Source organism: Canis lupus, chromosome 2 (genome assembly GCF_011100685.1).
Source record: "Canis lupus familiaris isolate Mischka breed German Shepherd chromosome 2, alternate assembly UU_Cfam_GSD_1.0, whole genome shotgun sequence".
In the NCBI taxonomy this organism is placed as follows: Eukaryota; Metazoa; Chordata; class Mammalia; order Carnivora; family Canidae; genus Canis; species Canis lupus.
Window position 1 is genome coordinate 46642562 of NC_049223.1, and position 23501 is coordinate 46666062.

At 39.0% G+C, this 23501-nt stretch overlaps 1 protein-coding gene across 3 annotated transcripts in view; it reads right to left on the reverse strand.

Annotated features, from left to right (window-relative positions):
- ELOVL7 (ELOVL fatty acid elongase 7) overlaps positions 1 to 23501 on the reverse strand; it is a 75862-nt gene that overhangs the window by 50466 nt on the left and 1895 nt on the right. The window contains exon 2 of one of the 3 annotated variants that reach the window (XM_038530679.1): positions 553 to 614. The exons of the other annotated variants lie outside the window; for them this stretch is intronic. The gene's annotated coding sequence lies outside the window, so the exon portion shown is untranslated. The remainder of the gene's footprint in view (positions 1 to 552; positions 615 to 23501) is intronic. 3 annotated transcript variants of the gene reach the window in all.

The window sequence follows — 23501 nt, forward strand, 5'->3', positions numbered from 1 at the left end:
ATAGAAACTCAGGGAAAGAAAGTTCAAGTCTTTTAGTGAGACAAATCTCCAAATTCAGGAACAAAATCTAAAAGTGTGAACCACCCACCCTCACAGAGACGTTAATGCCAAAAGTCGTTGCACGAAGAGGCCTGCCCATATAATAGATGGGGAAAGAAAGACAGCCTGCCTATTGTTAGCAGTTAGCTGCCACCCTTCATATAAAAGAAATAATTTAAAATTTACATGGTGAGTGAACTTTAGTAGATTATGATAGTTATATTAAAATTATAGAAGCTGATGTGAAACAATGCAAACCATAAGGCAGAAGTCTCTTTAAAATGTCAAACACACAGGGGTGCCTGGGTGGCTCAGTGGGTTAAGTGTCTGACTCTTGATTTCAGCTCAGGGCATGATCTCATGGGTCGTGGGATCGAGCCCTGTATCGGGCTCCATGAGAATCTGTTTAAGACTTTCTCTCCCTCTGCTCTCCTCTTTCACAATTCCTTTTCTCTGAAATAAACAAATCTTAAAAAAAAAAAAAATCCCCCAAACACAGTTGTGATTACTCACCAGAATTTTCTAGCACTGAACAGAAGGGTGAGCAGGGTGATGGTTTCAAAAGAGAATGAGCTCTAGAGAGAAGAACAAGATTCATCAAGCTCTTTTTACTTTCATTTCACCAATTTTCTCACCTAGACCTGGATCTCCTAAGCAGAATTACCTACTTGCAACTTTGCCCAATCTTCACTTTGTCTACATACATAACCAGTCTTAAATGAATGACAGGGTGATTCTAGTTTATACATCAGTTTCCTGAGTGTGGCTGGCCTTGCATTAACTCACTTATGCCCTAAGAATATATTTCTCCCTTCCAAGCACACTAAATGACTTTTGTATCTAGGTATCCAAATTGGCCAGTCTGAGGGCTGTCCATGGAGACTCCAGACACAGCTTCCAAGAGAAGTGGGCAAAATTATCTGGAAGACCTTACTTTGCTACAGCAATAATTCTTAACATTTAAGTGGAAAATTCAGAGCTGGAGACCCACCTGCTTTACTGATCCTAAAACCTAAATTCTAAAGCATCACATGGACTACACTGTAGCTAACAAGAACCTAGAGGATCTTAAAAGGGTGTGTGACCTGATAACCTTAGCTTCAAAGCACATACAGAATTTTAAGTGGTGGCCTTTAAGTATTTTCAAGCAGACTAATGTAATGAACTAAAATCCAGAGTACTTTTATATTATACAATAACCAGCCTACATGACTTCTCCTAACAGATGTGATTTCTAATTGGATTAAAGCATTTCTAACATGTTTTCCCTCTAAATAACCCACATGAAAATACTTGTCATTCTTTAAATGCTTTTGTTCACTCCCTTCTATACAAGAACATAAAACTACAGAAAATATGAGCAAGATTAAAATATATATAACTAGAATCACAGATCTGGGTAAGAATTTAAGAATTATCTAAATTATCTAAGTCCCTAAACTCACATAACTAGATGGGCAAATGAGTATTATATTTTTCCCTTAGCCTTGTTCAGAGTGAAGTCAGAGAAGTCTTAGAAAAGTCATCTGTCTTTCCCTACCCTTCCACTGAAAAGGAGGAGCTAAAAATGGTCACAGCCTTTAAGTTTGCTAAAGCAGAGAAGGAGTTATGCTCTAGCCCAGAGTTTTTATTTCAGATCAATGGAGTGAAGAGGCATCTCAGGAAGAGATGTGAGTCATGTCCTGGAATACAGTGTGATAACGCCAATCAATGCCAATCACAAGGCCAGAATCTGAGTTCCCCCAAGTTGCTCTATGACCTGAGGTCTAGGCAGTTCCAATCTTTCTGAGTCTCTATTTCTTATCTACAAAACGAGGATAAACCCCTTGGAAAGGTTTTGTAAGGATGAACTGCATGGTTAGGCTTAAGTGCTACATATGGTATTACCTTAACAGATTGGGATCAATAAGCTTAGATGCACTCTTAGAGGCTAAGAAGTGAATGTTACTCACTTGTATCCTAGCACAACCCACAACACCACAAAGTCAATTCTAGATGAATCGGCCAAACTATGCCATTATACGATTTTGAAAGAGGACCTGCCCTGATCACCCCAACACGTAGCTCTTGGAAAAATACACAATGACATTTCAGCTTCTCTGCAAGTTGTGGCACTTTAAATATTTAAAAAACTGACCAGTATACTTAGGAATTTAGCATATGATTGATATATATTCATTTTAGATTACTGGAGAAAATATAGATTATTCAGTAAGTAATGTTAGGTTGAATAGGTAACCAAGTGGAAAAAAATAAATTAGAATCCATATCTCAACTTATACAAAAAAATGTCAGATGCATCAACAATTTCAACACAAAAACTAAAACCATAGAAATACCTGGTGGTTGGGGGAACTGAGCAAAGAGAGTACATGGAATCTTTCTGTACTAACTTTAGTTTCCTATAAATCTACACCTATTTCCAAAAAAAAGGATAAAAAAATATTTGGTGAAACCTGAGGTAGTTATTTTGTAATACTGAAATAAGGAAGACCTTTGCAATAATAACACAAAGTACAGAAGACAAAGATGTTAAGATTAATTAAATATGCCCACCAACAATTAAATGTTTATGCATGTCAAAAGTCTAAGCATACAAAATCAAAAGACCAATCAAAGAAAAAATACATGTATCTTATATCCCATTTCTTTTTTTTTTTTTAATTTTTATTTACTTATGATAGCCACAGAGAGAGAGAGAGAGGCAGAGACACAGGCAGAGGGAGAAGCAGGCTCCATGCACCGGGAGCCCGACGTGGGATTCGATCCCGGGTCTCCAGGATCGCGCCCTGGGCCAAAGGCAGGCGCCAAACCGCTGCGCCACCCAGGGATCCCCTCTTATATCCCATTTCATATCCTGAAATACATGTATCTTATAAGCTAATTTCCTTAATATACAGACTACCAGTAAATTAATGAGAAAAAAGCCAATGTCCAAGAGAGAAATGGATAAAAGATACTAACAGTTTAGAGAAAATGAAATAGCCCAAAAAAAATCTAAAAAAAATCTAAAAAGATGACCAACCTTATTTAGCCATGTGGCAAATGCAAATTCAAGCAAAAAAAGTAGAAATACCACTTTTTACTAATGAGATTGGTAAAAACCATAAAGTTTGAGGATATATTTTGTTGGCCAAGGTGTAGAAAAATAGTTACTCTCATACATTGCTGGTGGGAATGTGACTTGCCATAACTTCCATAATTTGGCAATAACTGTTGCAATATAATTGTTCTATGTGTATACTTAACATTTGTGTGAAAGATGAATGTACAAGATTTTTTACAAGAATCTTTTAATAGCAAAAGAAGTAGAAACTAAATTTCCACCAAGGTTAAGCTTCTTAACAAGTTGGTATATTCATACCAGGGAATCATATGTTGTAATAAAAAAGAATGAAGTAGCTTTACCTATCTATAATTGATAGACTGTTTAATTAATGCTGGGTACAAGACAAATACTTCTTTGTTACATGCATAAAATGTCTCTGGAAAGATCAATAAGAAACTGAAAACACTGGTTACTTATCTGAATAAAGTTAAAAATTAAAACAATGATATATGTATTTACTAATGTTTCCTAAATTTTATGACCACACATAGAGGGAGTAAACCAAGCAGTAATGACCATAACTCTATACATTTACTGAGTCCTTCGTACAGGCTTAAGGCCACATCATACTAAAAACAGATTATTCACACTAAATAGGGACGGTAACATCATCAATATAAGTCAAAGTCATCAGTAGATGGCATAGACTTAAGAAAATTTTATGGGAGACTCCAAAGTATTGAAAATTAGCTGACACAAATCAAGTGTTATTTATCTTCGTAGCTCACTTTCTTCCTCATTGCCCAAACCAGCACAGACTCTTGAAATAAAATACATATTCAAGGGCTTATGAATGAACTAATGATAGAAAATGGATAGAAAATGGATGAATGGATGGGATAGACAAATAGATGGATGGGATGAATAAACAGATGGCTAATTAGAAGAAAGAATAGAAACTGAAGGCTGTGATCTACCTCTGCTCCCGCTTCCTTCTGATGCTGAGTAAGACTGACTCTCCTTGTACTTCCCTGCACAAATAGGAGGTGCCAGAATGTATAAGTGTTTAAGAACTATGATGATCCCTACATGACTTGTTGGATAATTACTAATACCATTGGCAAAATAATGCTCAAAATAATACCCCTGAAATGCTCATGCCCTAATCCTTGGAAACTGTGACTGTGTTAAAGCAAAAGAGACTCTACAGATATAATTAAGGTTATAGACGTTAAAGTAGGGAGATTATCCTGGATTATCCAAGTAGGCCCACTGTAATTACATGAGTCCTTATAAATAGAGAACTGTTTCTGGCTACAAAAAGAAGAGAAAGACAACAGAAATGTGGCAGAAAAGAACGGCAAAGAGATTTGAAGAATGGGGGTCCAAAGCACCTTTGTTGGCTCTGGGATGTAGGGGCCCATGTTTGAGGACTGGAGAGAGGGCCCTAAGTGTGCCTTTTCTGGCTGGCAGCAAGCAAAGACACACAGACCTCACTCCTCCAACCACAGAGAACTGCATTCTGCCAGAAACCTGAATAAGCTTGGAAACAGATTCATTCTAGAGCCTTCTGAGAAAGGTTCAGATGGGGATCCCTGGGTGGCGCAGCGGTTTAGTGCCTGCCTTTGGCCCAGGGCGCGATCCTGGAGACCCGGGATCGAATCCCACATCGGGCTCCCGGTGCATGGAGCCTGCTTCTCCCTCTGCCTACGTCTCTGCCTCTCTCTCTCTCTCTGTGTGACTATCATAAATAAATAAAAATTTTTAAAAAAAGTCAGAAAAGTCCAGATGGCCAGTGCCTTGTGAAACACAGAGTAGAGCAATCAGCCTTGCCAACCTGGATGTCTGACCTACAGATGAAAATAAACAAATAATATGAGTTTTCAATTTCTGTTGTTTTAATCCACTAAGTGTGTGATGATTTGTTATGGCAGCAATAAGATACTAATACACTGCCTTTCTTTTCAGTTTTAGAACCATTTGTTGAGCCTGTTCTATATGTTAGACCCTGAGCCAAATGTTTAGGATAGAAAATTGGATACAGGTTCTCAAGGAGCTTGCCAATACAGAAACCAACTGACCAATACAATGACAGAGGTTAGCATAACACATGCCAGGACCACAGAGAACAGGCACCTAACTGGTGTGACCTCCTCAGTTTGCTTATCACTTCTCTAATCCCTTCCCCATTTAAAAAGATCTTCCCCAATGAGTTATACCATCAACCTTATCACAAGGCAGAAGTTGCAAGCCATCCAAAACTCCACTGACCCCTCAAGATCTGTGGTTTATATCACCCTAATAATATTTCTCATTAAAGTTCCTTTCCCTACTGCTTTTCTCAATCCCTGACTGCTCCTTCCCGACACTTAGCATTCTCTTGCCTGGCTTACTTACCTCTCAACTAACCTTCCAGATTCATTAGCCATCATTTCCCATAATCCACCTGAGCCATCCCTCCAAGAATTAAACTGATCATGCTGTGTGCCAGCTCAAAAATCCTTTGAAGACGGCTTACAAGTAAAAGTCTAACTCCTTAGCTACCCCTAGCAACTCTTCTAAGCTCCAGTAGGGCAAAAAATGCCTCTCCTTGGCTTCTAATCCCAGGGCCTAGGAAGGATCTGCTACATAGCTGATTCTTAGCAAGAATTAATAAAAGTCAACCCAACTCCAGTCTCATCCCTAATATTATAGCAGCCCCCTTGCACTATGCACCTACTGTGATAAACTTAGTAGTCCCAGGCTGCTCTATGCTCCAATTTTTTCTCATAGCTAAAAAGCCATGTTTACCTAGCTGATAAGCAGATCTCATTTTTTAAGATTTTGACCTCCTCTAAGAGGATTGCTACTCCCCTTCCTTCCTCAACCATTCAGGGAAAGTGTTTGGTCTCTTCTGAGCCCCTGATGTAAGCTGTCTTGTCTTCTACCATCACATTGACAGCAGAGCTTGAGTGCAGTGCTACTCAAACATAGCCTGTGGACTGTACATGTACAAATGGCTTATTACCTGTGGATCAAGCTACTTCAGAAATCAAGTGTAAACATTTAGAAACATTTATTGCAATTGGACACTGCAGTGACATCCAAATATGTGATACTTGTTAAACAAGATATAGACCAGTTTGGGTGTTGTTGAATTTGTGTGAGTCACATGTGGCGCAAACTGCATTTTAATCACATGCAACAAGACCACTTCTTGGTCCATAATAGACCAAAAACAACAAAAAGCTCAATTGGTCCACGACAGACAGTCTGAAAAACACTGCTCTAACGCACTCGAGTATGTTCTCATCTCCCACTTCCTGAGATGTTATTGGTTGCCTAAAACAATTCAGTTGTCCAATAAATATCAGTGAATAAAATCCCTACCGACATGAATGATTAAAGACTTCCTGAAAGATATGAGATCTAAGCTCCTTCTTAGTGATGGGGAGGAAGTGAGCACTTTGAGGTACCAGGATGAGCAAATGCACTGAGAAAGAAGTGCCAATAAGGAATAACAAGAAAAGATATTGCACAGGCAATAGAAAACTTTCAAAAGGTGAAATATTACATAGAAGCATAATTATGTAAACTAATTCAACTGGACAATTCTTCCAATGTCCTACCACATCCCCCAAAGCTTACCCCAAAAGCAACCCCTCAGTGCTCACTGAAAGCCTTAGCTACAGGCAGAGGGAGCTTCTGATGGATTTTAGACCAGTGTTGTAACATAGCTGGGTAAAGAATGAATGTGAGGGGGTGATCCTAAGGGTAGAGACATCAACTAGGATTTAACTACAAACATCCCAGTGAAAAATGCTTAAAAGCTTCAACAAGGGTAGAGATAGTTGGGTGATGTGCAGTGGTGGTAGACACAAAGTCAAGAAATATTTATGAGTCAATATAGGAAGGGTTAAGTGGTTCACTAGACAGGATTAAGGAAAGTCATGTTGAAATGACTGAACATGACTGAAATTTCTGGTTTGGTTTGAGAGACAATGTGCATGGTTGTACCACCACCAGACAAGATAAGGAACACAGGAAGAAGAACAGTTTAAGTGACAAAGGATTTGTAAATTTCAGTGGGATGAATCTATGGAACGTTCAGGTGGAGATGCCTAGTAAGTACCTGGGAGAAAGGTCAAGGTGGAAGAGACAGATTGTGAAAGCTTTCACATCTAGATGGTGATTAAAACTACATTAATGAGTGAATGAGGGAAAGGACAAGTAGTATAAGGACAAACCAAGGGAGAATACCGTCCTTTATAAGCCATAGGCTAAAGGAAGAAATTTTACAAGGGAGATGACATCAGAAGAAATGAGCACATACAGAATCACAGGAAGAAAAGTGGAGAAAACTCTGAGGAAGGAACACCGATAACACAGCCACATGCACAGAGAGGCCCATGTGACAGAGCTGAACAGTCTTCACCAACTTAGGTCAACCTGGAAGCCCCTGTGACTTTAGGAAGATAAAGCTGAGTGATGAGGGAGAAACCAAAACATAAAAGCTGATGAGTAACAGAAGGCATCGGACAGGCTGCTTTCAAGAGGCCTGTGTGAGAAGGCAGAAAAAGAGAAAGGAGATGCAAAACCAAGTTCTATCATTTTGGGAAAAACTTTAAGTATGTTTACAGTGAGAGGAAGAAACAATAGAGAGAAACAAGGAGGAACAACCAATGCAGGTCTAAAGGAGAAATGGAGAGAATGGAGACAGATACAAAGATGGTGCTCTTCTTCCACTGGAGCAGGGTGACGTCTCATCCTCCAAGAAGGGAAAAGAGAAAGGAGGCCAAGACATAGAAGAGTTTCCTTAAGAGGGAAGTAAGGCTTCCCCAGGGTCCTTGTCTGGATTAGGGCCCTACCTAGCTGCTTCAGTAGCACCTTATTACCTCACCATAGCACTTACCATGTGCTAGAATTGCCTCACTGATCTGCCTGTATGCAGCACTAGCCGGTAAACTCCAGGAAGGCATTGGCTATGTCTGTCCCCTTCATCACATCTATGCTCGATGTCTAGCATTGAGCCATGCCTGGAACACACTAGGCCCTAACTAAATGTTTATTGGACTAAATGAGGACAAAAAATTAAAGGGATTCAGCAACAAAAGCTTTAATTTTTCTAGCAAAGTAGGAAGTGAGGCCAATGGCTGAGAGTTTATAAAATCGGGTTCAATGGGGTGGTTCTAGAGAGCATGTGAAGACTAGGATAGCTTGTGACAGGAATGGAAAAACTAAAATCCTTCAAGGACAAATTTAAAGCAGTGCTTCTCAATCTTGGTTGCACAATAGAATCACCTGGAGATTAAGAAATACAATGTCTGAGTTCCACCCCTGAATTTCAGATGTACTAGGCCTTGGCAGCCCAGGCATTGGGTTTTTTGAAAGTTCCCAGAGACTTCTATTGTGCAATCAGGATTGAGAGTCACTGAGCAGAAGGATGAAGTAACTAGAGGTCAGAGTTAAAATGAGACTGGAAACCCTGAATTGATAGATTCACCATTTCATCCAATCTTCTGCAATACTGTTCAGCTGCCTCGATATATGTACAGAGGACTATTGTAGGGTCAATCAGGAGACAGTGGTTGGCCAGAGACATATGAAAGTTGAACCAAGTATATTGCTGAGAGACTGAGCAAAAAACTAAGGTCTCTCTGAGAGTGAAGAGAGGGAGGCATAAGAAGTGAAGTGACACGATGGTTTGAAGAGGGAATAGTATAGGTCTTTCTTCTGGTGCAAATGAGAAGGCTTAGGGAATGGCTATGAAAGCAAGTGGCTTCAGGGCTGTAGATAGGATCACAGCTGGGGCAGACAAGGAACTCTGACAAAGCTACTCACATGCTGGCATCAAAAAGGATTTTTGAAGTCTCCCACAGTGACTGCAGGTGTGGGGATGGAGGTGGACAAGTCAGATGCCAAAGTCCACAATGCATTATTGGACCCAGGAGGAAAACTATAAGCAAAGAGGGTTAAGAAAGCAGAAAGTTCAGAGTCCCAGAGCAAGACATTTAGAGAAGGAGAATTTTGCTTTATTTTATTACAAAAGTGAAAAAGTAACAGTTTGATTCAGATGTGGCAATGAGAAGAGAGAGAGGGGAATTTTGGCCAGTCTACCTTAGTACATTTCAACATGGGAGAAAGCCTCCATTTCTCTCACCTCAACATCAAACCCATCAGCAAATCCTGACAACTCTGTCTTCTAAACATGTTCTAGAATCCAGCCATTTTTCATTCCAATGGTGGTCCAAATCACTGTTGTCCCTTATCTGATTTACTACTATAGCCAGCCTCCCAACTGGTCTTTCTGGTGTCGCTTTTGTTCTTCTTCAATGTATTCTTCATACTAGAGGAAAAAACAAAACAAATAAAAAATACCCAAGTCCTATCACTTCTCTGCCGAAAACATGGCAACGTCTTTTTATCTCACAATGGGCCATACTGCTCTCCATGATCTGGGCCCTGACAAGCTCTCTGGCTCTTCCTCCTTTCCATTTCTTTTCTTAGCTTCAGCCATGTTGGGTTCCTTGTCCTTCCTTGGACACATCAAGAATGCTCTTGCCTTAAAGCATTTGAAACCACTATCCCCACCACCTAGAATTCTCTTCTTGAAGGTATCTGCCATGGCTGTGGCTTTACTTTCTTCAGATGTCTGCGAACATATCACCTTCAGAACTCCACTACTACAAACTTTCCTATCTTTATTGCTTTATTTTTCTCCCTAGCACTTTTACCATTATTTATCTACATCTCACCAATATTCTATGTGATTCCCCCTACTTCTCCATAACTTTCTAGAATATAAGCTCTTCAGAGGCAGGAAGGTGATAGGACTGAGGACCAAAGAGAGTTCGTGAACACAACGGAAGATGGTTTCAAAGCACAAAAGACAGAGATGAAAGTGTGGCTAAGAGTAGAAGACAACAGAAAGGCTGTAATACCCAGTAAGGGGTTTCTCCTTAAGGCAGTAACTGAGAATTACAAAAATGAGGGGAAAAGTGGGAGTCAACTGGTCTCTAACACCTTGCGTTTCAGACACACCAGAATTGGCAGTAACAGATTGGGTCCAGGTAGGAAAAGGAATATAGGGCAGGGGACCCATTAGGGGAAGGAAATGGTACCTAGAGGTAGGTCATGTGGATTGATGAATCCTAAAGAACATAGTAATCATACGAGTCTTTCTCACTACTTGAACACGGGACAAGTATTATACAACACATAATACACATCCACGAAATATACAAAAAAGCCCATAAAAGGAAGAAACACAAGTGGTTCCAAAGAAAATTGTGAATAAGAAAAGTAACCAATAGTAAGATTAAACTACTTCATCCTGCTTTTCTATTTATGGGTACAATTCATTTATTCAGCCTTATCCACTGGAATGCAGTGTTCCGTTGAAGTAAACATTTTAGATAACAGAAATGCTTATCTGTAGGTATAATTACTTTAAGAAGTACTTAAAAAAAAGACAAACATCTTTTGAAAGATTACAATCATCTTCTACACTGCACTTGCCTGGATGGTTTGGGGATATTATTGAGAGCAGTGGTATCACAGCAGTGCCCTCTGTGACTATCAGGGCTAGAGCTATGACATTTGCCCTACACTAAGAAGTTCCAAATCGCCAGGCATTTCAGATACCTGCCTCTGCTTTTAACAGATTTCCTGTCTCCTCCCTATGAGCTTGTTAGCCACCACACTTGGCTTCTTACCAGCATTCCCGTTTCTGTAAGATTATACTCATTCTAATTTGCTGTCCCTAATCTGCTATGGGACAGGAAATGAAATAACCAAGGATGTTGGAATATTTAAAACAATGCTAAATAGACTATTATTAAACACCAGAGGCTCTCCCTATGGGTCAAGTATAGATTTACTCAATGGACTTCAGGATATAGTTTTCTCTGCTCAGGGATGATTTCTCTGCTTTCTTACTAATTTCCAACAGCACTTAGGTATCTAAACTTCATGATACATGTCCTCTGAGTTAGCATGCTATTCCTGTATCTACACAACCTTCATCAGTTTTCATAAAATGATTATTATTAAGGTTTCTCCATTTTGTTTAACAAATTAAAAACTAATATAGATTTAACACAAGATTTGCATTTATTCCACGAATGCAAAAGATATCTCCAATTGAAAATGAAATCTATAATTTGGTTATTTTAACCAAAGAAAAGATTTTCCCAAGGAAAGTACAGTTACATTCCTAGGCTAGTGCACATATTGATTTAATGCATAATGTATATAAAATATATTTGTAATACAGGATGGTATTTCTAAATAGCATTAGTTAATTTTTAGGTAAAATAATTTCGGTATGAAAGATCTCAGAAGCAACAACTTACACTAACATTCCCCCGCCACACACACACAATTTGTCTGGACAGAAAAATATGGCTTAGTTCAATATTGTCTCAGTGTGGCCCTTTCAAACAATAGCTCGGCATCAGCAAACAGAAATGGCAGGTAATACAAGATGAGAACAATAACTCTTCTATAAGAGTAGTCATGGCAAATATTTACAAATGTATTTCTAGATAAACAAAGAAAGACTTTTCTTCTTAATTTTACATGAGATACATAAGTAACTTCCATGGATTCTCCTCCTGGTGGGAGAGAAGAGAAGCAAGGGAGAAATTCTAGTTCTTCTGGCTTTAGGTACCATTATGAGTTTCAATCACCTGATTTGTGAAATATCTCACAAATACAAATTATAACTGCCCCATCATAAAGGAATTGCTGGAAGAGGCTCCCTTGGTTAAAAGTCTCAGATTCTATAAATGAGCATTTATTTTATTCACTTAACCTGCAATGATTACCAGTGAACAGAAATGAAGAAATTTCCAGAATCTCAAGAAAAGCATTTACCTACCCACTTTTCCCAAGACCTATTTGGACACCACAAATCACCCATGTTTCTAGGCTTGAAACCTTGGCCTCCTATCTTTTCCTCATCCAGACCTTCTCCTCCACTTTTCCTACACTGTCTCTGTCCTTAGTCCACAGAGGCTTTGTGCTGCTTCAAGGGATCAACCTCCCTTATTTTTATACTCTAGTTTCCTCTCCACTGACAGGTGACAAGCCAGCAACCTGAATTGCCCAACTCAGAACACTCTGACCAGGTCTCTTCTCTTTTCAGAACCCTCCAGCAATTTGTAACGTAATTTAGAATCAAGCTCAAAATTCCTGATCATAGACTGGATCAACTGGATCCCGCTTACCCTTTACCCTCCCCTGTCACTCTGATTCCAAATCAACTACTCTCTCAGCCAAGAGCCATGAGCCATGAGCTTGGTGATGTGTTCATCCTGTTCATTATATTATTCTACTTTTACAAATGTTTGGAAATTCCCTTAATATGAGTTTTCTTTAAAGGAAGAAATAAAATTCCCATGTTACAAATGTTTGTAAGGTTTTTTTTTTTTCTTCAAATACTTAGGTGATTCTTGTTCTTTATCTAAATAGTTGTCAGTTCTTTTTCCTCAAGAAAAAAACTTCAATATTTAAAAAATTGCTTTAAGAGACTGCAAAGTAATTTATCAAAATGTTTAGAAATGATAATTTCTGTTTGGTGGGATTATAGGTGAGGTCTGTTTTTGTTACATGCTTTTTTGTTTTGTTTTGTTTTGCTACTTTTTGTTATGTTTTCCAATTTCTAAAGGCAACAAACACTGTTATCATAGAAAACAATCTGATTTTTCTGATTACATGAAAGTATGATTTTTCACATCAGGCACAGAAAATCTGTCTCTGTCATAAATCTCTATACTTTCTTTTATATTTACCATGAAAAATATTAATGAAAAACATGAACATGAAACTCTAGTTATCTACAAAATGGCCTGTAGTTTGACAGCAGGATGGAAAAGGTGAGTTTGAATGCTCATTGGGGAACTACATGCTAGATATGTTAATTCTGGAATGATAGATTGGTAAGATTATGGACTCATTTTGGCAAGACATTCTTTAAAAAAAAAAAAAAGATTTTATTTATTCATTCATGAGAGACACAGAGAGAGGCAGAGACACAGGTAGAGGGAGAAGCAGGCTCCATGCAGGGAGCCCGACGTGGGACTCAATCTCAGGTCTCCAGGATCAGGCCCTGGGTTGAAGGTGGCGCTAAACCGCTGAGCCACCCGGGCTGCCCATTGGCAAGACATTCTTGTTGAATAATACGATTGAGGGCTCATAATTGACTCTCGAGGAGCAAATGGTCCAGTGGAATTAGGAATTTCTGGGACTGTGATATATAGTATCATATGCCATTTTCATTTTAAGCTTAGCTTGGGCAGGGTTCATGCCTGGATATTGATATATAGCTACATTTTTGTTTTCTCTTATGCTTTTTGGGTTTGTTGTTGTTTTGTTTTTTTAGGTGAAGAAGGAGACAGAAGAGAGAAAAGTTTCTCTCAATTCTTGAATGAGAAAAGAAGAAATAGTTCATGTGTTTTGACTCTTTTGGCTCTCCTTCTACTACTCCTTACTCACATCATTTTATTTTGTGCAGAACTAGTTGCCCATTCTCTGTGTAAGACCTAGCTGAGAGGCTCTCAAAGACCTTGCGAAGAATTACAACCGAGACTGAGACTCAATAACAGAAACCACAAGGTCCTTGGGGGAAGGGACTACACCTCCATTCATTTATTCAACACATATTTGAACAACCTACTATGTGCCAAGCACCCTTCTCCACACTAAGGATACAGCAAGATCTCTAGTCTCATGCAATCTACCTTCATGGGAAAATACACAAGGAAGCAAAGACAAACACAAACATAAATAAGACAAATAATGGCAAAAGTTCATAAGAAAATGAAATAAAACAGAGTGATACAATAGAGTCACCAAGGGCAGGGGGCTCCAATAACACAAGGGTAGTCAGAAAGAGCTAGAACATTTGAGAAGATGTGAAGAAGGGCAAGCGGTCCTGGAGGAGACAACACGGGTAAAGGCCTGGAGGCAGGAATACACTAAGTAAGTCAGAGGAACAGCAAGCAGAGCACAAGGAGGACAATGATGCTGGATGCCTCGGGGATGTGGACATGCAGGATCGCGAGGCCTCAGTTAAAGAGCAGGGGTTTTATTCTAAGTCCAACTAGGGAAACCATGGGAGGCGTTGTTGTTGTTGTTGCAGATGATTTATTTTCCTTTTTTAAACTTACAGTAAAATACACATAACATAAAATTTACCATCCTCACAATTTTTAAGTGTATTGTTCAGCAATATTTAGTATATTCATGTTGTGCAACCACAGCTACCATTTACCTCTAGAAATCCACATCTTGCAAAATGAAATGCTCATCAGAGGCTTTTAGGCAAAGTAGTGACAGGATCTGACTTATGTTTTTAAAAATGAACTTGGTTGCTCGGTAAAGCATTGATTGCAGTGAGACAGAAGGATTCGTTTATTGAAGTTGATAGATTCAGGATATGTTCTGCAGATGTCGCTGACACAATTGCTGCTAATTTGGATGTGAGCATAAGATAAAGACAGAAATGAGGAGAAAATGTGACTTCTAGATTTTTACATCTCCAGTGTCCAGCCCATAGTAAATGGGCAATGTTTATTAGTTCATAAATAAGTAGAAGCCTTTATTTCTAGAGAGCTAGGACAACAGAAATGAAAACTACCAGGCATGCAGATGGTATCTTTTTGCAAGGCTCTAACTATCTGTACTAACTGCATTCTTATAACATGGATAAAGTCTACACTGTTGGTTTGTGTCAACATTATATGCTTTATTCCACCGTAACATTAAAGGCAAATTCTTTTCCAGTTAAATTTTATTAAGCATTTTACATATATTATTTCATGTCTTTCCTAAATCAATAGCTTTTATCCTTTGAGACTAAAGTGCTATATGGGCCATGTTTCTGATTACATGTGTATACAAATTTGATGTTTTGGAGAGTTACAGGCCTTCTGAATTCCATCCAGAGACCAATGTTAGATTAAGAAGCCCTGCTCTACCTTGTGTGAGTTATTATTGTCTATCATTATGAGAATCTAGGCTTTATTAGCCCAGCCCTAGAGACTTTGGAGAAACATTTTCAAAGGGTTTACTTTCATTAATGTCCACGATAAATGAGTTATCAAGAACCAATACTAATTTAAAAAATATCTCTGTCTTTAGCAAAACTGTTGTTCCAAATATTACACATGAGTTATTCAAGATCTTTTTGTTAAGAAGCTACATGATAAATCCTTCTACAATTCATGTCTGGGGGAAGATACCGCCTGACACGTTCATGTTTTATTTTTATTTTTTATTTTATTTTTATTATTATTTTTTACTTTTTAAAGATTTTTATTTATTTATTCATAGACACACACAGAGAGAGAGGCAGAGACACAGGTAGAGGGAGAAGCAGGCTCCATGCAGGGAGCCCAACGTGGGACTCGATCCCGGGCCTCCAGGATCACACCCTAGGCTGCAGGCGGCACTAAACCGCTGAGCTACAGGGGCTGCCTTTTTTTTCTTTTAAAAAAACCAAACCATGAGAACTGTGGAAATATTCTCTTACTTCTTAATACGAGCTCCTAGCTAATAGTTAAAATTTAGTGTTCCACTCACCACAACTATATTACCTACATTTTCCCTTTTTATGCTTGGATCTTAATATATTTGTTATGAGCATTTCAAATCTTTTTTGAAAAAGTGGAATGTAAATTATATATTAGCATATACAAACTGTCCTCTTTACAACTTCACAACTGTCCTCTTTCCTAGGCATACCCTCTGCCCTCTTCCATGGTATTTTTCTAAAGATGTGGAAATCGACTCAGAGGTCACACACAGTGGCAGGATGTACAGTCAGAACATCTGTATTGCTGACCCAGGTTTACCACTCACCACCTAAGTGACATTGGCAAAAATAATTTACATTTTCTGGAGTCTAGATTTTTGGTTTCTAAAATTGAGTTAATAGCGCATATCACACAGGGTTGCAATAAGGACTGAGATGATTAAGGCAAAAGGATTTGGGACACACAGAGCAAAGAAGGAGGAGGAGAAACAGCGGCAGCTGCTGCGACACCTACTTGCCTGGTCATAAGGAGATGACTAACAACCATCCTTGCTCTATTGATGACTTGGTGAAGACCAATGGTTGGGGGTTGGCAGATTTTTCAGTGAGTGCCCAGCCGAGCAGTGGACTAAAGAAAGAGAACGCGCACAGGAAGGGATTGCTCCATGAGACAACATGGCTTGAGCTGGATGGTTCAGCCATCTTTGCTAAGATAATACATTTTTATTCCTTTACATTTTCAATTATCGCTCAGGATTAAGTTTTATAATCCATAGGCGTGAGGATATCATCGTATTGCTTTGAGCTTTAGGTTTTCCACATGTAACATGGGGGAAACATAATCCTTGCCCCATTCATATTCTACAGTAAGGTATAGGGAGTAATCAATATTGTTATTTGTAGACAAAGATGGGCTGGGGCAATTTAGGAACTTCAAAATTCAGTAGTAAGGGCATGTTCAGAATTAAGTCTAATAAAGAAAAAAAGATGAATAGGCTAGTAAGGCACTTGGACTCTGATAAGGAGAATTTGTTTCTGGCCCCAGGATGATAAACAGGCCTGTGGCTGTGGCTTAAATGACTTGGCCTCACTGGGCTTCAGGTTCCTCATCTGTCAAAGACAAAGTTGGCCTAAATGATTGCAAAGGTTCTTTCCAAGCCAAAACACTTTAACATGTTATTAAGAAATTATCTACATGCTCATGTCCCAGCAAACATTCCACCTCTTTACCCCTTAGGTGCTAGTACAACTTTGAGGCATTAATCCAGTGGGAGTGAAGCCCAGGAGCCTGTAGCCATGTGAGAGTATCATCTTCATTAACACATCCTATACTGGCTGCCTCTTTTCTCTCCTTCTGCTGATAATGTCTAGAATCACCTCTCCAAAAAACCAAAAACCAAAAAACCTCTCTATTGAAAATTCAGGTGAAAAGTACTTCCTTATAAAGTGGTGAGAGGAGGGGCTCCTAGGTGGCTCAGTCAATTAAGTTCTGCCTTCAGCTCAGGTCACGATCCCAGAGTCCTGGGATTGAGTCACACTTTGGGCTCTCCATTCAGTGGGGAATCTGTTTCTCCCTCTGCCCCTGCTTGTGCTCCCTCTCTCTCACTCAAATAAATAAATTTTTTTTTTAAAAAGTGGTAAGAGCATGGGCATATGAACACTAGGGTTCAGAACAAAATGGATCTGATGCCTAATTCTGTTACTAACCACTTGGCTTTGGGCATATTACTTAACTTCAAACACTGTATCAGTTTCCTTGTCTAGGAAATGGGAACAATTTGACCTTCCCAGTAGGGCTACTATGGAGATTAAAGAAGATAAGGCACATGTAAAATGTATTCTAATGCCAGGCATATAGCAAGTATTCAATAAATGCTAATACTACAAAAATGTACTTTTATTTTTTTTTATTTTACAGGTTTGGTCTTTTTTCACTAACTTGCCATAATGGTTCAGAAAATAATTATTATAGTTCTAAAATTAGTATTTGAATCTAAAATAAGTAACACCCTGCCTAATTCAAATTGTGCAGCTTAGTAACACTAAGAAACATATTAAGTTTAATAGACTTTAGCTAATACTATAAGCTTTATTTTTTTCAATTTTTGATTTTAACTTTTATGGAACTCAAAGGAGATGGAAATCAGCCCTAGGATCTATATCCTGGTTTACATTATTAAAATAAACCTAAATGTTATATGGTTGCTAAAAACCTAATTTAAAATCAGAAATATGAGTTATGTGCCATTAGGACGATGCAGTAAGCAAAGACAAAAAATCTCCATGTGGCAAAGTTTTCTTTTGTTAACGTAGGCCCACGGAATAACTACAGAGGCAAAGGCTGTGACTGCTTAGCATGCTATGGCACCAAACATAACAGCAGCAGCAATTTTGACTGGTTCTGGCTGGTTAATCAAAAAAATTGTTTGGGGTGCCTGGGTGGCCCGGTCGCTCCAGTGTCTGATTCTTGGTTTCAGCTCAGGTTGGAATCTCAGGCTCCTGGGATGGAGCCCTATTTCAGGCTCCAAGTTCAGCATGGAGTCTACTCAGGATTCTCCTTTTCTCTCTACCTCTCCCACTGCATGCATGTGCTTCCTCTCTCTCAAATAAATAAATCTTTAAAAAAATTGTTTTTAAAAAAATTGTACATACCGTAAACATTTACTTTACCTTAAGACATATAAATATGTATTAATTTCCCAAAGTAATTCCAAGATTTTCCTTGAGGAATTCCTCTCCCCAATTTTTCTTATACAAACCACAGTCAGGATTTCCTACAATTTCCAGTTTTAATTTTCTTAGTGGACTGAAAACTAAAAAACAAAGACAAAACAATAAACTTGCAAAGTCAGGATATTTTCTTTCAAATCTTCACAACTTTCTCTCCAATCTTTCACAGTTTTTCTGCTCACTTTTTTAGTTACTCCCTTGAATAGACCCTCTGTAAAGAATTCAATATTCCTTTCACAGAAATAATACTCTTTCCTTTTGCACTTATGTGTCATAGATTTACATAACTATTACTGATATTTAAATGGTCTAATCACAATGACAAGTATAACTGGCACCAACAGGTTTACAATAAATACAATAGACTTCTGTTGAGGCAGTTATCCAGCAGCTGGATCAGGAAACAGGCAATAGTAGCCCATGTTTGCCAGGCCTGGCTGCACTTAGTCTGTTATCAGGGGAAATCAAGAGTGTAGGCTCAGCTCATCGCGTCAACTGGATAGATGTCAAAACGACTGTCTTTTTATTAGGATAAACCATATGCAATTGCCAACATCTATCTCTGACCTAGAGAAATGGCAAGTACTCACGTATAATCTAATATTTTTTTAAGAAACATGAGCTATATTTAATGTTTATCTACTACCTAATTCTTCCCCTCCCTTTGAACAATGAATAGTACTTCCTGCAATGTTATTTTTCAAATTCCACTCTACATTTATTCAGGAACTCTCCACTAGGGAATAATCGGTATCTGGACTCTGGTTGCCTAGGAATGTGACTTCCACCTCCTATCTCTCTTCAAGTTAAAGTCACACCTGTTAGAATTTAAGAAGCTGAAGGTATAAGCATGTGTCTTCTGGCTAATTGAATGAAAAGCATCAGGGGGGTGGGTACTGGGGTGACTCAGTGGTTGAGCATCCGCCTTTGGCTCAGGTCCTGATCCCAGGATCCTGGGATCAAGGCCCACATCAGGCTCCCTGCTCAATGGGGAGCCTGCTTCTCCCTCTGCCTGTGTCTCTGCCTCTCTCTCTCTCTGTCTCTCCTGAATAAATAAATAAAATCTTAAGAAAAAAAAAAAAGAAAAGAAAAACAGTAGAGGGATTAAAATGTCAGGTCAGCACTAGTTTGTTTATTTGTTTGCTTCTGAGACACAAATCTTTTTAACCCACAGGATCCAAAAACAGCAGTATCTGCCTAGAGAACGTAGGAAAAAGATAAGAATGGGAGTAGGCAAAGAAACTTATGGACAGACCTGGGATAAGTCATCCTTAAATATGAGCACCCTTTACTGTTCTTGCTCTGTCCCTATTCTATCATTTGATTATAATAAACAAATAAGCCATAAATGTGCTATTAAGACAAAATCCAGAAACGTGAGACAGAAAGGAGGAGGGGCTGTATTTACATGAGGAACTACTAGCGAAACCTTCTTTTACTAGTTTTTCCATTTCTATCACTGACTCTAAAAAGCCTAAATCAAGTTTATCTGTATGGTTGCCCATATCCCCTCATCAAACTACCGGTCGATATCAGAACCCTAGTGTGTCTTATACCCTCTAAAATATCAACCCACGGAGTTAGTAGGCAGGGTAGGAGGAGCCTAAACATTGTAGCTTTTATCTGCATTCAAATGGCGCTGCATGCTTCCAAGAATGTATCTGAGCACTCTTTCTGCTTTCTTGACTTGAGCACCCCTCTTCAATTTTCTGCACCCATGTGTATGATGAGAATCATGGTACAGACCTTGACAGCTTCAGAGGATTCATGAGAAAATGCATGTAAAGTACCTTGCTCCAACAATGAGGCTACCTAAAAGATGCCAAAACGTTTGACTCCGGGCAAGAGAAGATTTAAAACTTTAATGCAAGCTTAAACACTTTATAAACATGAGGCAAAAGAACATTCTTAAAGCTTATTTTCTGTTCCAAAACTGTTTTTGCAAACAGAGCATAATCAAGACATCCAACGTGAACGCTGGGGGAAGCTGTCCTTTCCAAAGAGAAACAGCTAAGAGCTAGGACTCAGGTAGTGGAGAGAGAGAGAGAGAGAGCCTCCACAAGAGGAGGAGAGGTTTCAGGAAGGTGAAGAAGATACAAATGTCAGAGAGTCGCTTTTAAAATTCAAATGTGAACAAGTCCCTCACTTTCTTCCTGTCTTCAATGGGTACCCACTGATTTTAAGATAAAATCCAAATCCTTCGGGTCAAAAAAGGCTCTCAGCAAACTGGCCCCTGTGGGTTTATGCAACCTCACCTCACACCCTCCTCTGCAGTTGTTCTACACTATTTCCACTTTCTGCAAGGCATTGGCCTTCTCTCGGCCAATCAGGATCTGATTTCCTGCCCTCACCTCATTTCTATGCTGCCCTAACTCCCACTCTTTCTTCTTCTGGCTCAGGAGGACTATTGTGTCTGCCTTCTTCCACTCGGCTTCCCCAACACTCCGTATGGCTCATAGCTGATAGCACTGCACTGTAATTGTTTATCTCCCTGAGGCCCTGGCCTGGCTTTAGCATTCTGCTGGCCACTTTACCTGACACAGAACTGGCACTCATTTAAATGTTTGTTAAATATGCAACTTCTGAAACTCCCTAATTTCGGCTAGATTTATAGCTTTATTACCTTATTTCGGAGAGGAAAAGAAGAGAGGTTGCTGGTGTTCAAAAGGCCATGAGGTTGCTTCCCAAGATGGATGAAAATTTGTATTTCACACGGCAGACTTATGTCATATGTGATACAGTAACTTAGTTCATCTGAGTAACAGCCTGTTTAGAAATATTTATGATGGTGTGGCCACTTCTGTCATTAACCCGATAATTTTATTTTGCAATGTAATAAAATGTGCTTTTAATATATTTAAATTAGGAATATTTGAAATCTCAATATTTTTAGAAAACCAGTCTTATAAAATACTAAATTTGCATTCATTTTTAAGTTTTTCATAACTAGGACACCTGGGTGGCTCAATGGTTGAGCGTCTGCCTTTGGCTCAGGGTATGAGCCCAGCATCTGGGATCAAGTCCCACATTCAGCTCCCTCCAAGGAGCCTGCTTCTCCCTCTGCCTGTGTCTCTGCCTCTCTGTATCTTACATGCATAAATAAATAAAATCTTAAAAAAAAAGTTTTTATAACTTGTGAGTGGTCCAAATTGGATGAATGACAGAAACTTATCTAAGATATACTCATCTCTCAAAATTTACTTATGGCAGGCTTCTTTCCATGCTATATGATATGTTAGATTGAAATTCAAGGTTAGTTCTCAATTTAATATGCCAATATATACACAAAATCTCCAAAATTGTTTGGTAAATAGCATTCTTCTATATCCTAAAACTGATGTTTGTACACATAGTACACCATGGAGAATAAACAATTAAACAAATTAGAAAAACTCCTATTTCGTCCACTCAACTACAAATCATTTGAGGACAGGGATTTTCTTTTATGTACATTCCAATATCTGACATAAAGAAACAAACCCCAATTCATTAAGTGAAGTATCTGCAAAGATAAGTATCACTGTAAATTAGGTTGTTTATGATAGTTGCTAATACACCTGTTCAACAGTAGAGGCTTAGTTTATGAAATCACATGACAATTGCTGGAATATAACACAAAGAGTAGGAGTTTGAGAAATTAGATTTGGAAATCAGAGAGGAACACTGGCTAATAGAAAAAACAGAGAGAGGGCAGCCCGTTTGGCTCAGCGGTTTAGCGCCGCCTTGAGACCCAGGATCGAGTCCCATGTCAGGCTCCCTGCATGGAGCCTGCTTCTCCCTCTGCCTGTGTCTCTGCCTCTCTCTCTCTCTCTCTCTCTCATGAATAAATAAAATCTTAAAAAAAAAAACAGAGAGAGATAAAGGCAAAATTGTAAAATATCTACTGTGGTCGAATTAAGCTCCATGGGTCAAAACTCTCTTTGGTTCCCTAGTCTCATCATTCAGGCACCTCCTCTTCTCCTCACTTCGAACCTCTGCCAAGCACAGCCAGTTCTTTCCTGACAATTCCTCTTGGGACTAGTCCAGGCTCACATCACTTTATACAGAAGTTTTGGGAAAAGGTTCCTCCTAGGCATGTCTGCAGCTTCATCCCACTACCATCACATCTACTGCCATAATAAGACTGTTATTCTACTGCTGTCTACTGCGGTAATCTTTTTTTTTTTATGTTTTGTGCATGTTTATGTATGTGTTAAATTTTGCAATAAAAGATGGTGCTTTTGAGTTTTTTGTAAGTTACTGTGGTTGGTTTCGTATCTTGTTTTGCTAAAGTAAGATTAGGATTCATAATTCTCTGCCGATTTGGTCCTACTTCTACAAGTCTGACTTTAATGCTTAGCCAGGATAACTGGATTCCTCTCTGCAGCAACAGAGTCAGCAGAGGCTTTTCTACCCTTCCCCAATGCCTGCCAGCAACTCCTTGTCTACCAACGCAAATTCCTTAACACTTTTTAAAAACCTGGCTTAACATTTTCAAAAAGTTTCTACCATCACCAAACCCACCTGTGTACTACCTTAAGTCATACTGCATCATATTCTGCGAACGTTTACCAAGCAACTACTACTTGAAAGGACTGCAGATGTAGTGTTCTAAGCTATTTACAGTATTTCTGTGGACACGGAACATTTACAAGAGAAGATACCGAAGAGGAGAAAATGACAAATGTTAAGTGATAAATGAGCGTTCAGAGGTAGGGAACAGGAAGACTGGGAAAGAGAGGTCAAGGGACGGGGTAAGGCTCAATGAACGCTAGAAGGAAGACACAAAGTAGAAGGTGGAGAGATTTCATGATTGGGAGAGAGGTGACATGAGACAGGACCGCTGAGTTAGGATAATGATGGGGCCCCTGACATAAAGGATATTAACCAGAAATGCTTTGCGGCAAAAGAGGGCAAGTCCGCAAGGAGTATTAGAATAGCTATTAGAAATGACAAATACCCACCATTTGCTTCAACGTGGATGGAACTGGAGGGTATTATGCTGAGTGAAATAAGTCAATAGGAGAAGGACAAACATTATATGTTCTCATTCATTTGGGGAATATAAATAATAGTGAAAAGGAATATAGGGGAAGGGAGAAGAAATGTGTGGGAAAAATCAGAAAGGGAGACAGAACGTAAAGACTGCTAACTCTGGGAAACGAACTAGGGGTGGTAGAAGGGGAG